This window comes from Tamandua tetradactyla, chromosome 7, assembly GCF_023851605.1.
Source record: "Tamandua tetradactyla isolate mTamTet1 chromosome 7, mTamTet1.pri, whole genome shotgun sequence".
NCBI classification, from domain to species: Eukaryota; Metazoa; Chordata; class Mammalia; order Pilosa; family Myrmecophagidae; genus Tamandua; species Tamandua tetradactyla.
In genome coordinates, this window is record NC_135333.1 from 130,958,702 (window position 1) to 130,974,219 (window position 15,518).

Sequence of the window (15,518 nt, forward strand, 5' to 3'; positions counted from 1 at the left end):
AGCTTGAGCATGTATTGATTTTACATTTGCATGAGTCATGATCTTTTTAAAATGTAGAATTTAGGAGTCCTATGTGGGTTTTGGAGTCTGCCTCTATTTTTGTGGCATCCCTTGCTGAGGTCTATAGCTGTTCTCTCTGGTTCTCAGCTCTGCCGTCACAAGGCAAAGTGATTGCTCCAGGTTTGGCATGGGAAAAACGATGTAGTGGTTTCTCCTTGCTTACTCTCCTCTTGCTGGCACTGGTGATCCTCTTACCCAGATCCATCATTTGTCCTCAGCTTTACTGTCCACATTTAAGTCTTTAGAGGTCTCTGCCCCTCATCATGAAGACTGCCTGCCTGGACTCTTTCTATAAGTGTTCAGCTACTTCCGTACCCCCTTGGGCAGGTAGAAATTTTTGTATCTCCTTCATGTCCATAGGGAGCCAAGTAGGGTGGGCTCTTTCAGGTCCTCTCGTCTAAACTTACTTCAATATCATATATACTCTATTGCCGCACCCTGGGAACACATTATAAGGCTTATTCCTTCCAAAATTCCAAACTGATTGTCAACCATAACTGTTTCTATTACCTACTCCCTGTGATTCCTAATTCTCTCTTAACTTCTCCTTATTATAGCTAGGTCCTGATGAAGTGGAGAACTCTTCTTCAGTCTTATACAACAAAATTCTTTTCAGTTTGGTGACCCAAGCGTGGTATGCTCTATTCCCTGTATCAGCCAGGCCTTGCTTTTAAAACCAAAGCCAAGGTTTTAGAATACCTACAAACCTTCTCTTGTTTCAAGAGCCTAGCTTTTGTGAAAAAAACGTTCTTTGGATTTTAGACTACTTATCTTGGATGAACTTACCTCTTTTAAATTCAAAGTTGACTGCTTTTTTTTATATATATAGATTTGCATTTCTTCTCTCCTCCCTATCCAGTTGCAGAACAATGTATGATGTTTTTACAATAGAAGGAGAGTGGCTGGGCAACTTGGAAGAGCTAGGAATTACCGAGAATCAAAAATGCATCAAATCATATATTCAGGTTCTTCTACATACATACTTACTTTTCAATATATAAAGATGGTGTTAATGCACTTTTTCCTAATTGTTGCTTTAAATATATTTCAAACATCATCTTTTCAACTTTACATGTAGTATTGTGTGAAAGTCTGGTAATGTTATGTGAGATAAAGAAAGTTAAACTGATCCTTCATCATTCTTTGCATTTTGAGCCAGATGCCTAAGATTATTAATATTCTTACTGCAAATGATATAATTGAATTCTTTTGAGAGGATGACATTTTAAAATAATCCCATTTTAAGATTATAATTACATGAATAAGAAGTATAAACTCTTATTAAAGAGATTGTGCTCTCCAGTTGTTTCCTGTTAAGAACCTCAGAGGTTTTTTTTTATGTATTTTTATAACACACTTTTAGGAGTGCTTTTTTTTATATACATACTTTTAGGAGTGCTTTTTATATTCTAATGCATTTTATGGGATAGTATAGACTAATTATTTTAGCTTTCTCTACCCCCAAAACACCAAGGGACCTGATGGTCAGTGATTCCCAGAAAAAAGGAAAAAAGAGTAAGAACAGCAGAATTTCTGGGGGAGTGTGAAAAGAGAATCAGTGGAGCAAGGGTAGTCCTGTGTAGTTTGAAAATTACTTTAAAGTGTTACTTAAACTTCTCCCACATACTCACACTGAGGGAGGAGTCCAGCCTACCATAATGTCAATTTCAAGGAAGAATTTTCAATCTTTCAACTTGTGCATGTAGTGCTATTTTCTGAAGCAAAACCTTAGAACCTACACGTTTTCAAATTATGTTTTAATTAGAAGTAATCCAACATTTAAAAAAGCCTATATTCCTCCTTTTCTCCAGACATTTGAAATTCTCAACAAAATTATTTTTGAAGCATTTGAACATTCAACTTTAAGATAGTTCCTTTCTTTGGGAGTTTTTGTAAATCTGAAGCACAAAATAAACCAGAGTAAAGATATATTTGCTAATCTACTACTATTCATTTTTGATCCCCTTTCTCTTGTTCTCCTCTTTCTTCTGCTTTTTTTCCCCTATTGATACTGTCCCAAGGAAGTCCCATTCTGAGTTAAGACTTTTTCATCTTTCCTCCCTCCCTCCCTCCCTCCCTCCCTCCCTCCCTTCCTTCCTTTCTTCAGGGAAATGCTTTCCGGGGCAGGCAGGTAACATATATGTAAGACACAGAGCAGTTGGATAATGTCTGGTTGGCTAAGTAAATCTACATATTCCACAAGAACATTCTGATTAAAATTAAAAGTCTACATTGTTCAGCTCAAATAAACAAGTCTGTAAGGGTGTCAATTTTTACCCCCATTAGAGTAAAGAAAATCCTCATGCTTCTGAATTTTGCCATTGCCAGAACAGCTTTTATTTCTTTCATATCCAAACCTTGGGAAGCCTAATTTCTTACTGTAATATGATGGTTCTTTAGTTTTCTCTCCTCCTTCTCTGTTTCTTTAAAATTTAGTCAGCCTTGTCTTTTAATGTCAGTTCTGGTTTCATAGCAGCTGTTAGAGAAATTTCAGCACATCTCCAATGATTACTCAGTAACTAATTTGCTGCTGTAGTTTTTCAACAGGACTGGTGTGAGTCAATGCCATCTCTAAGTGCTGCTTGTCCTGTTCCCTTGCTTTCAAGCAGTCTTGTTAGAGTGCTATACTAATTTGAGAAAGAATTTGAAGTGGTTGTTGTAAAGGAGGGAGAAGATTTTATTCTGAATTACTCATTGAAATGTTCTCTTTCTAAATTTTTCCTTTTGGAATTTTCCCATGTGGAATGATTTCATTTATTACACTGCTTCCTGGCTGGCTATCGTCAATTCCAGGTGTCTCCTTGAATCAATGGAGCAATTTCTTTCTCATTCATCTTCTTAAATTTTAGCTTGTTCTGAGGAATCTTCCCTTTTTAGATCTACCAAACATCTAGAAGATTTTAGCTTTTAACTTACTCCTCTCTTCGCATAACCAACCTTTTAGCCAATTAATATTGACCATTTATTCAGATAGATCTGACTTGAATCCTCCTTCTGGGTGAATGTTTTTTTTTAACAAGATCCTAACTATTTTGTAAAATGAGGATGCTAAAACCTATTTCATAGAAATTGTAAAAAGATCTAGTCATACAAGGAAGGTGTTTATGATATGAGAAAATAACCTTCCAATTTCCTGCTTTAAATCATGGCATCTCAGTGGCTTAACACAAAAATTTACTTCTCACTCCTGCAGTCTAATGCAGATTTAGCAGCTTTCCTCCAACCTTAGAGGTCCAGGTTTCTTCTGTAAAAGGGTTCTTTGGAGTCTTTTACTTCCAACTCATTCTCGTGTAGATATAAGGTTGGAGAGGCAGGAAAATGTGCCAAGGATTTCAGGCGAAATTCCTGGAAGTGGACTAAATTACTTCTGACCCTATGCCATTGGCTAGAACTACCCTTCTAACTTCAATATAATTGTGAGGGAGGCTGGGGAAGGTGATTACCTTTGTACCAAGGAAGGGGAAATAAGATCTGTGAGGATCTAGCGAGTCTTGCTCACAGCAAACAAGCAAAAGTCGTCCTTCCTTCCTCCCGAAGTAATTACTGATGATTAATATGACCTCCAAGTTTCCTTCCATTTTTAAATTTTATAATTCTGTGATATGATATATGTTTTTTCTGGGAGTCTTATTACAAAACAAATCATCAGCAAAGTTTTATGTTTGGGACAAATAAGTGAAAAGAGAATTAATACTATCTAAATCTCATTAGACAAATTCCAATTCAACTATAAAATTTCTTTTTGGAGGTTCCATTGTATTAATAAGTACTTTGCTGCCCTAGGGCAGAAACTCAATACTAACTTGCTTTAGCAGAAAAAAGAAGTGCAGAGGCACAAAGCTGAAGGCAAGGCTGGATCCAGGGGCATATACAATGTCACCAGGCCTCTATCTCTCTTTTTATTTCTTAGAATGCCTCCATGTTTTGGTTATGATGGCCCACAGAATCCCAAGATTCATATCCTAGTATCTTGGCAAACCCAGAGAAATGAGGATATATTTCTCAGCAGACCAAACAAGTTTCCCAAGGTGAATTCTGATTGTTCAGTTTGGCTCATATGCCCACCTGTAAGCCGGTCATAGTAGACACCAGGTTGGGATCCTGTGCTTGGCTTGGCCTGGGTTACACGTTGGTCCTTACGGTTAGGAAAAGGGATGAGAATTGTCCTACCTAAACCACGTGAAATGAATTCTTCATAGAAAAGAATGGTCTTGTTACCAGAAAAGAGGGAGAGGATGACAATCTGGTATAAACAACTGTTCATGTCACTTATTGAAGCCTACATGTTAATTTCAGACTTGCAGTAGATGGCTTAAATTTTACCCAGGCCTTTCTTCACAAGAGGGAAGAGAGGAAAGGGACACTTGACTTTTCATTTTCAAAATTATTCAGCGATTTTTTTTTTTTTTTTACTGTGTATGCTAGTTAAGTAAGTTGAATGAAAGAAATTCCTACATGGTAAAGGTTTTTGTCTCAGTTATAGCCAATAAATATTTCTGGAAAGAAATACCTACCAGCACCAGTATGGGTGGTATTAGTGAGTGTTTTATTTAAATTTTAAGCAATTCAAGGATAAGGATGTCATATCTGGCGGCCAGCAAGCCACATCCTACTCACATCCAGCATGCATAACACTCACCATGGCAATAATCAGAGAGAGGGGAAAATAGTGTTAGCTGCCCTTATCAGACACTTACTTTTCAATACGGTCTTTAAATGACAATTAATATGATTCAAAGACATTCCTGAGGGGCCACGGATCCAGCTTTAGAATCTGGGCTATGTAACAGAAAGACAAAGGAAAGACTGTTGTGTTGAAAATAGTTTGGGACAAACTTAGAAAACCAGAGCAGTGTTAGGAAAGTTTTACATTTAGCCCAGGGAATGTGTTTAAGTTGAATACAAGCGCTTGTTTGGGCAGAAGCTCAAAAGGCTGTTCTCAGCCAAGTGTCCAAGGTAAACCAAGTTGTCAGATTCCATACAGATGCCTAGTTTTATAGGAAGCTGATAAATTCATGTGGGAAATTTTTAAAGCCATTGATTTTCTTCCCTTTGAGGGGAGGAGGGGTCTCTGGCCCCTTCTTTTGAATCTGGGTAGGCTCCAAGACTGTTTTAACCAAAAGAACTCAGAGAAGTGATTATTTGACTACCCTTAGATAACAATGCTGTAAAACCTAAGTCATTTGGGGAGGGGGGGCGAGAAGTTGAGGTATAGAGAAAGGCCAAGGAGCTCTAAGACACCTAACCTTTGTGTGAAGAAGTCATCTTGGATGTGGAAACCTTCAGCTCCAGCCCCAGGTGCCAACACATAGATCAGAAATAAACTGCCCTGCTGAGCCCGTCCAATGTTCCTGACCCACGAGATTGTGAACAAAGTAAAACTGTTGTTAAAAGCTACTAAGTTTCATGCAATAACAGTTAACCCAAACAACCCACATCACACTATTTTTGTGAAAGAATTTATGTATGTTCCTGGGTTGTTCTAGTATAAATATGAAGAGAAACCTCTGGAATTGTTTTAATCACTGAACATTTTGTTTTCACATAATAAAAGCACAAGCATACCACTTCTTGGAAAACATATTAATGAGAACATTTTAACTCTAGTCATGTACAAGTAGCCATTAGTCTCCATAATACTTCCTCCCTAAAATGATTCCAGCTGTGTTATCCCCACATAAAGAGTGTCACACTTCATGCTATGTGGTTATTTGTTTAATTGGATTCACCAATCTTTATTTAGGGCTTACTATATTTGATACTGTGGAGAGTATAAAAAAACAGCACACTGTCCTGTTTTCACAGGACACAAGACATAAAACCCAACAAAATAAGAGAATAATATTTTACAAGACGATCAAGTTCTGAAATGTGTGGAATGGGTAATAAAGTATAAAGTGGATACAAGGGGTGCCATAATAATAAAAACAACTAATAAAAACAATAATTATATTTTATATGAGTTAAAAGGAAAGGCTTAAGAGTGAATAGATGGGAGACGAGACCTGAAGAGGAGTAGGATTGCCATAGGCAAAGAGCTTTCTATTTAGAGCACTATACAGGAAATGACTCCGGGGGTCATTGCTTAGAGATAAAGTAGATTTTCTTTCTTTTGGTTATGTCTCTTTTGAAACACATTCTTTCTGACATGCAGTTTATCCTAATGATTAAATAAAAGAGGGGAAAAAGTACTCTAAATTTTACATTCACAATGAATGATTAGTCTGAAATGTTAACAGTTATTTCTCTCTTGAAATTTCTAAAAACTTTGCAGTTATTTTACAAGTAACTTGGTATATTCTACTGTTCTTAATTGATCTGGGTGAATACAAAGAATCTGCAAACCAATGCTTCCCTTTTATCTCCCCATATTTCATCTCCTTTTTCATTCATTAACTAACAAACATATAATGAGCATCTATTACGTACTGCACAGGCAGAGAAATAAGATGAACTACTTGCCCATTAAACTGAAATACTTGCCTTACCACGTGATAAACATTTTTTATCCCAGCATTGTCCAATAGAAATATTAATGCAAAATGTAAGCCACATATATAATTATAAATTTTCTAGTGGTCACATTTAAAAAGTAAAAAAGAACAGAGGAAATTAACTCATTTTAATGTATATTTTATTTAACTCAACATATCCAAAATAGTATTAAACATGTAATCAACATAAAAATTTATTAATGAAATATTTCAATTTTTTTCAACTAAGTTGTCAAAATCCAAGGTTTATTTTATTCTTGATACGTCTTTATTTGGGCAGCTCATATCTCAAGTGCTCAGTATCTACTTGTGGCTAGTGGCTACTGTAGTGAACAGCATGGTTCCACCCCATCTGTAAACTTCTCCACAAAGTTTAGCAGCACTTTTGTTGAAGCCTGCGCAAAGCTTACAGGAAAGGGGGGGTAAACCTAGGTAAGTGAAATCTAAAAATCTCCATTTCATATCAACTTGTATATATCAGCTATAAGTTAAATTCTTCCAAAGAGGAATTTCTACATTAAGTGTATCCATTAAATACAGTATATCTGAATTTCTCTCTGAATGCAGTATTGTCTTTTCGTACCAGATCATCCACTGGTCATAACCCAGGGTTATCTTGAGCAAGCTGTCCAGTCTCCAAATCTCTCTGAGCAATGACTCCTTCATTTGACAACTGAGGACACAGGTGAGTCCTAAGATTGCTTCTACCTCAAACATGCACTAATTTATTTCCAAAGAGTACTGTGTAAATTGAATTTGGAGAAGTCAAATAATAATTTAAATCAAGCTCACACAGGTACTCTGAGGAGAAGCCTGTTGTGAATCCTATTGTGAAATGAATCTTCAATATTGTAAAAAAAAAAAAGTAGTTCTTTAATTTTATCAGCCTTTTTTTTCTTCTTCTTAAATGCATGGGCAGAAAATTGTAATGACTCTTAAATTGTGAACTAGGGAAGTTGTCAAGATGGAAATTCAATCACAGTGAGAACACAGAAATCCAGCCATTGGAATTTGTCCACAAGGTTAAAACTAGATAGTAGCCAAGGTCTTGTTACCCATTTATCCAAACAGGTTTTATTGCTACTTGATGATATTCATATCTAGGGCTACCTTAACAAATGATCACAAACTGGGTGGCTTAAAACAACAGAAATTACTCTCATAATTCTGGATGCTAGGAATCAGAAATCAAGGTGTTGGCAGGGCCATGATCCCTCACAAGGCTCTCGGGAAGAATTCTTTCTTGCCTCTTCTAGCTTCTGGTGGCTCTCAGCAGTCCTTGGCTCCCCTTAACTTGCTGTGTCACTCTAATCTCTGCCTCTGCTTTCACATGGCCTTCTTCCCTGTATGACTTTGTGTGTCTCCAAATATCTCTCTCCTTATACAGACACCAGTCTTTGGAATTGTGGGCCACTCTAATCCAGGATGACCCAATCTTAACTTTATTATATATGCAAAGACCCTGTTTCCCAATAAGGTCACATGTACTGGTACTGGGGAGGGGGTGGGGGTTAAGAAGTCAAAATATCTTTTGGGGGACACAATTCAACTCACAACACTTACCATGTGAAAAACACTATGTAAGTTGGTTAGGGATATAGCAGGTTCTTTCTCTCAAGAAACTTACCTTCCAGCCACGTAGACAGATATTAAGCAGGTAAGAGGGAATGAGCAGTGGTAATTCTCGAGGAAGGAAGGGAGAAGGACTATTTTTTGAGAAGAAAAAGAAAGCCAGCATGACTGTAGCATGATAGCAGAAGGAGACTGGGACGAAGAGCTGGAAAAGTAGGCGGTAGATCATGCGGTCTTGTAGGGCACATTAAAAATTTGGGTTTTATCTAAAGAAACAGTTGAGGGGATTTTAACAAGGGTGAACATGTGTCCTTTTAAAAGATTACTCTGGTTTTGTGTGGAGAATGGATTGGGGAGGGTGAGAATAAATGCAGAGACACGAATTAGGAAGCCATTGCAGAGAGCCAGGTATTATAGTGGCTAGAGCTTGGTAGGAAAGAAGGGCCACTGTCTGGATGATGCTTGGGAGTGCTGGACTAATGATGCTTAAAGGTCCACTGCTTGAGATGAGTATTAGTTCCGGCCACGCATACCAGGACTTAGCCCCAGTTATGAGGGGTGGAGGGCTGCAGAGCCTGGACACAGGCTCATTGAGGTCTTCTGGATGAGGCACTTCCTGTACACTTCCTGTACGCACACAGGACATCACAGCACACCATGTGATGTCTCTAAGCCTCACAAATAAGAGGTGAAGTTTGAACAAAATTCTTACTTCAACGCTTTGTACTGTCCACCACAGTCTGCTTGTGCTCCCTTAACCCTTCCTTTCCACTTTACCAGGTCCTCTCCTTCAGAGATCTGAGATTATGCTCCATGTCCTAGATAATCGTGGCTATTCCAACTTTACTGTTCCTTCCACTATAAAACTTTTTAAGCAGTTAGTAAGTTTTTAGGTCTACATTTAATATGCAAGAATCATTCCACCAAATGATTGTATCAGTCTATGTTTGGGATTAGGAAGTTGCTATGGAAAGCCAAAACAATTTTTGTGTGTGTGTGTGTGGGGGGAAGGTGACATCTCTCCCCACTGCTTTTATTGCTTTATTAGGCCATACGTTTCTGTGAATAGACAGACCTAGATAAGGAAAAAAATTAAAGATATCTGTGGGTTGTTCAGAAAGATGATTGTAATAACCTTTTCTCCTTTTCTTTCAATTGAAACATAGAACAGAGTGTAATGAAATGAGGGTCAGCTGGACAATAATGTAAAATGAAAAAGCAGAGTTAACTCTGGTAGAATTTCTTAAAGGAGATTAAATTACATATTTCCAAAAGAAATATGAAAAATTTCCTTTAGATACATGGGTAATTACGGAAGAATCAATTTACTCTTTTTAAAATTTAGTTATTTCAGGCAGTATTTTTATGTAGTTAGATGTTTAGACTAATGCAGTTTTATGCTTTCTCAGTACCAGATATTCAGATATCATTTGTTTCTTCTTCAGCATTTCTAATTAGATTAAGTGCATTGGTTGAGATAACTTATAATAACTAAATCAATCCTATTGACCAATTTAAGCAATTTGCCATCGGAATTGAATTCCTAATCAAAGATGCAAATGATTTATTTCACTAAATAGGAATAGTATTCCAATGTCCTGGGAAGTCTGCTTCTGTTTATTATGCATGGCAATTATAATGTTATACAAATATATTCTCCCCGGGTGTGATGGAAGCATTGGATCAGAGGAGGAGTGTAGGGTCTCCAGCTCTAGTCCTGGCTCTAATTTAGGTGTTGTTTGACTTTGACAATATACTTTGATCACTTCCTTGTTGTAAAAGAGTTCCCTCTTTTAAAATGAGAAGTAACTCCCCTGTACTCCCTATGTACACAACTCATATTGTGCTAAGGACCAAATCAACAGGACTGAGAAAGTGATCTTGAAAACCAGGAGTATTTTGGAAAGGTAAGGTATGAGTATTGAGGGTAAAGGCAAGTGGATTTCCAGATTGAGCACAGGAAGAGCTATAAAGTTTTAGTGAATCACTAATTTGAATTTCCTCTTCTAAGTTTCATCCTTTAACATGTTAATGGGAATTAGAATCTCAGGTCAGAGTGATAGCCTGGGAATCTACAGCAGGTGCATATATTTTAAGGAGAATTTTGTTGCTGATTTTGTATCTACTGAGTCCAAAGAGTATTTTGGCTATAAAAAAGATTAATTTTTAGGCAGAGGGCAAAACTGCTTTATATTTTTTTATGAAAAGACCTCAGTGCTAAAGGAAACAGAGCTCTCTGTTACCTTCTGTCTCTGAAACAATTTTCCCAAAGAACAATAGTTCTTTAAAAAAGTGCAAAATAAAATGTCCATGGTCAAATGAGTTTGAAATATTCAGAAACTCTGCAGTTCTAGGATGACATTTTAAATATTCTGAAAAAAATCCTTCAATCTGCTCTTCTTATGAATGTGTCCATATCAATGTGTTCATGAAGGCTGGAAGGTACATCAGTTTTCGTATTGATAAAAGTAGAGAATCCATAATTTGAGGGATATGTTTTACTTATTGCTTCAATCCCCCCATCACTCTACCTCTCCGATTCCCTGTATCAGTCCCAGTTTCTGTTTTCATCTGCAGTAAAGAGGATCTTGGGCAAGACAAAATAAAGATTTCTTAAATGCTTTTATGATGAGAAAACAAAAAATCAGTTAATAAAACATAACTAAAAAAAGAAAATGTAAAAAGTGGTCTTTTTATAAACTTGTTATTAGTAAATTGCCATGCTTACAGAGAGGAACAGTGAATGATTCTGTACGTCATGGAAGGGCACTCCAGCTGCTCCTGTGGGCTGAGACATGAGGTGACCCCATGGCAGAGAATAGGGACATGGACAGCCCAAGTCAGGGGTCAGTAGGAAGATGAGCCTGAGGCTCAGAGATTCTGAATGTTGGTGAGAGTCAGGGTGATGACACGGCAAGTCAGCACGGAAGCTGGATTTTCCCTCACCATGTGGAGAGGACCTGCCACAAATTCCATCAATGGCAGAACTTTTGCAGGAGACCCGTCAAGGCAGAGGCTGACATAGAGGCTGGGGTGATGCATTATACCTCAACCAGAGGCCAGTGGAAACTAGCAGAGAAGGATCAGGGTTCCCCTTCCCCAAAGTTTTACATATGGTATATAGGTTTCCCTTTGAACCCCGACATCATCATGTGGAGGGGGAGAGGAAGGGAAGATTCTTTGAGAGGATAAACGCATCCTTGATAGTAAATTTGAACTTTAAATTAACAGAATATTTACCCAAAGGATTGAGTAAATCCAATAAAGTTAAAAAGTCTACAAACACACTTACACTGATATTGGAGGAGACAGCAGAAACATTAAGCTGCTTAATTCTCAGCATAGATTTCTTAGTATAAAGCCTCATATGCCAAAGCTTAAAATAAATATTTTAAATTTTGTGATAAAGTAGCTCAAAATGAATTTCTAGTCTAGAAGACAGCCAATAACTTTTGTTCAGGCAGATCTTTCTCAGACACCGGGACAAATATTTTGAGACACTGTAGTGTTATTGCCACGTATCACATCTTTTGAGGTATCATTAGGTAATCTTTTCTGACCTTAGTTAACGCCCATTTCCTCCCACATTACAGACTAAATTGTCACGTGGATTGTCTGTTGATTGAAAACAAAACAAAACATCAAACATCCCCAGCAGAATAATACTTAATATATGTGATGGATTGAATTATATTTCCCAATTTAGATATGTTCTGGGTCTTGATTCCAACTCTTGGATGTTTTGTAAAGAGGATTATTTGAAGATGTTATTTTAGTTAAGGCTCAACCGACTGAATGAGGTTGAGTCTTAATCGTGATTACTGGAGTCTTGTATAAGTAAAAAAAATTCAGGCATAATAGGAGAAAGCAACAGGAGGACCCAGAAGCTGGAAGTCATTGGAACCTGGATGAGAAAGAAGAGGGCTTGCCCTGAGTCTGGAAAGCTGAGGAACCCAAAGACTGCTGGGGAGCAAGAATCGACCCCGGGAGGGAGCAAGCCGGTAAAGTCCGGTTTTGAAGTCAAAACAAGTTTGTGATATTTGTGACAGCAGCCTAACAGAGCTAAGACAATGTACCTTATAGAGCTAATGGAATAATTTCATAAAAATCAAAATTAATGAGCTAAGGACATTAGAATTTTTGTTCTTGACTTTAAAAGCATGCATTTATTGCAGCCATGTGTTTTGTTTTCACTTACCATACAGAATAAATACATTGCCTACTAATGTAGGTTTTCTACTGATGTTCCACACCCCACGGGGCAGGTTTTAAAATGCTACTCAATTCACGTTAAGGATTTTCTCTTTTACCAAAGGGTCTGGGATTTTCCAGCTTCCTGTAAACTTTCCTACAATGGAGTGTTATAACATGGTGTGATTACAGAGGTAGAAAGCAGTAGGCACAAGAGTCACTAAGCTGCAAGGGGAAGATAAATCCATTTGCCTTCCTCCATATATTTTTTTCTCATTCTACTGCGCCTCTCAATATGTGCCTCTGTGTATGTTCTCTTTGGGCTCAAGGGAGGAAGGGATGGTGAGAAATGAGAAAGAAACTAGCATGGGCTAGAGGCTCTCTTTTCCTACCCAATTTTGGAAGAGGGCTTTAAAGGGGAGAAAATGTGTAAGCTGAAGAACCAAGGAATGACTATTGAGAACTCTAGGAAGACAGAGGCATTCATGATCGTGTAAGTGAAGAGAAAAGGCATCCTGCGCAGGAGGATGCCTCCATGGAAAAAGGCTTGCATTGGGGGAGGGCTTTTGCAGTGCTGCTCTCTCAAAACAGCCACATGACCCTTGGCAGATCATTGCTTGGAGCATTGCAAATAGGAATAGAAAAATAGCTGCTACGAAGATTTGTAGGAGTAACCTCAGGAAAATTTCAGTAGTCTTGTTGAAGAGTACATTTATAAGCATTTGTTTTTTAAAACGCCAGTTGGAAATAACAGGTATGAAAAACATAATAAAGAGAAAAACTGAAAAGATGGGCTAAATTTTAGAAGATATAGAATTCAAGTATAGTAATGATTTGATCAAATAATTCTCCCAAAGTCATCAGAAGGAAAAAAGAGAAGATATTTTCTTAAAGAAATGTTAACAAATATGGTGTTGACAAAGGAGGTATGAAAAGCAATATAGTATATGAAATGTGAAGAACTAAAAAACAAAAGTTTCCCAGAATCAAACTGAACAGAAAAAGGAACATATCACATAAAACAGATTATTGTGAAACTTTTTAAAAACATCAAAAGAAAACCTTAAATCTTCCAGAGAAAAAATGCAAAAACTTATGAAGATAACAGAATTATATTGATATAAAACTTCGGAACAGACACACAAGAAAGAGGAAGATAATGAAATAATATTTTCTAGGTATTGAAAAAGAAATACTTGAGACATAGAATTTTATATCCAGGTAAACAATACTTTAAATGTTAATTGCTATAAAGTTATTCTTAGGCATATAAGCCTTAGGATGTTTTCCACGCAAAGATGAAAGTATTTTTTGCAGGAAGTATTTCAGCAATAAGAAATTCATCAAGGAGGAACCAGTGCAATATGGGAAAGAGGAGATAAGTAAATAACTTCAAATAACTTGAAGATTAACAAAGGCCAAAAGCAATGTATATACATAGCATTCCAGGACTATCAATATGGCGGGAGTTAATGGAGAGGTGGGCAGATGAGCATACTAAAGCACTCATATCTTTGAGGGGAATATAGAGATATTGATATGTTTAAGAAGTTGATAGGAAGAATTCAAAGCATGAGTTTTCAAAAGTAGAAGTTTGAGCTCTCCAAAGAAAGGTAGGAAAGGAGAAAACATTATCATAAAAGCATGTTAAAAGTAATATGGTAGAAATAAATTCTTGCATATTAGTAATAAAAACTACCAATAATGGTTTAAAATACAGATCAGAACAAAACAAAGGACCAACAGTATGATATATACTTAAAACAAAATGTGGCAAAACATTGAAATAAGTAGCTTACAAAAAACATATCAGAAAAAGATGAGTACCAATTTTGTATCAAAGTAAAATTGTAAAAATAATGTCAATATATGACGGTAAAAGGCATAAGAATTTATACATAAACATTTTAAAAATATGTATTATAATAACTAGGAGAAAGAGATAAATCAATACTTATTGATAAAGCAATGAGACAATATAAGCAAAGACAGAAAATATTTCAATAGTACTATAAGGTTGAACTAATTGATCTCTGTAGGCATTTATACTTTTTTTGTGTGTGTTTTTTTAAGCACATGTGGAACATCCACACACACACAAAATGGACCAAGTGCAAAACCAAAGTGGACTTATGAATTATATCCAAAGAATTAATATACAGATTTATTCTCTAATGACAACTCAAAAAAATGAGTATTTAATAGCCAAAGGTAGTTAATAAAATACCATAAGTCTGAAAACCAAAAACTAAACAAAACAGAACAAACCATAAATCTGGAGAGCTTTGATTTAAAGAGGAAATCGATTCTAAATATTTCAAACAATTCAGGCAGTATGTGTCAAATTATATGGGACAGAGCTAAAACAATGTTTAGAAGGAAAATTATAATACTATTAATAAATCATTCTTTGAAAAGATGGACAAGATAGATAAATGTCTTGGAAGACAAATCAATAAAACAGTACAAATAAAAAAATACAAAGTGAACTAAGCAAAACCATTATCTAAAATTTAATTTGAGATTGTGGACATCTATTTGAAAATAAATATGATAGCCCAGATGAAATGGCTAAATTTACAGAAAAAATAGAAAATTCAAAATTGGTACAATAATAAATAGTAATCATTGACAAGCTAATTTTTTATTAGCTTTTATTAATGAATTAGATTTTCCAATTAATTTCCTTAGATTTTTGGGGCATAGTTAAGATTCATGAATAGTTGTTTGTTGTATTGCGTCATGTATAATATGATGATGATGATGGTGAACAAGCAAAAACATTGAAAAATCCCTCAAAATTAAAATATGTTAGAATGAAAGCCAAACCTTAATAAGCAAGTGACAGCCTACAAGTTAGATTGGTGCCTAGTTCCCTCCAAATCTCCATTGCGCTCTCCTCTGAGATCTCATAATACTTGCCCTCAAAACGCACTTTCCGCATGACACTCTAATTCCTGTTTACATATCTTCATTTCTATTAGACCGTCAAATCTTCAAGAGTCCTAATCCTCCATTAGTTATTTGTGTATCATTGAACTGGACATACAAAAGGCACACAATAAAATAATATTGAATGAACAGGTTAAATGAGTAAAGAAAGAATGACTTGACTTAAAGATCATGTCATAAAACTATTAGGCCTTGAACACAGGATAAAAATAATGCCATATGTGACCTAGCTGAGGCCTGAAACCAAAC

General features: G+C 36.3%; 1 long non-coding RNA gene across 1 annotated transcript in view; it reads left to right on the forward strand.

Moving 5' to 3' along the window:
- The window catches only part of LOC143690149 (uncharacterized), a 42,357-nt gene extending 34,858 nt beyond the window's left edge, over window positions 1-7,499 (forward strand). The window contains exon 3 of the long non-coding RNA XR_013179012.1: window positions 7,141-7,499. This is a non-coding gene — a long non-coding RNA (uncharacterized LOC143690149). The remainder of the gene's footprint in view (window positions 1-7,140) is intronic.
- Window positions 7,500-15,518: the final 8,019 nt, after the last annotated feature.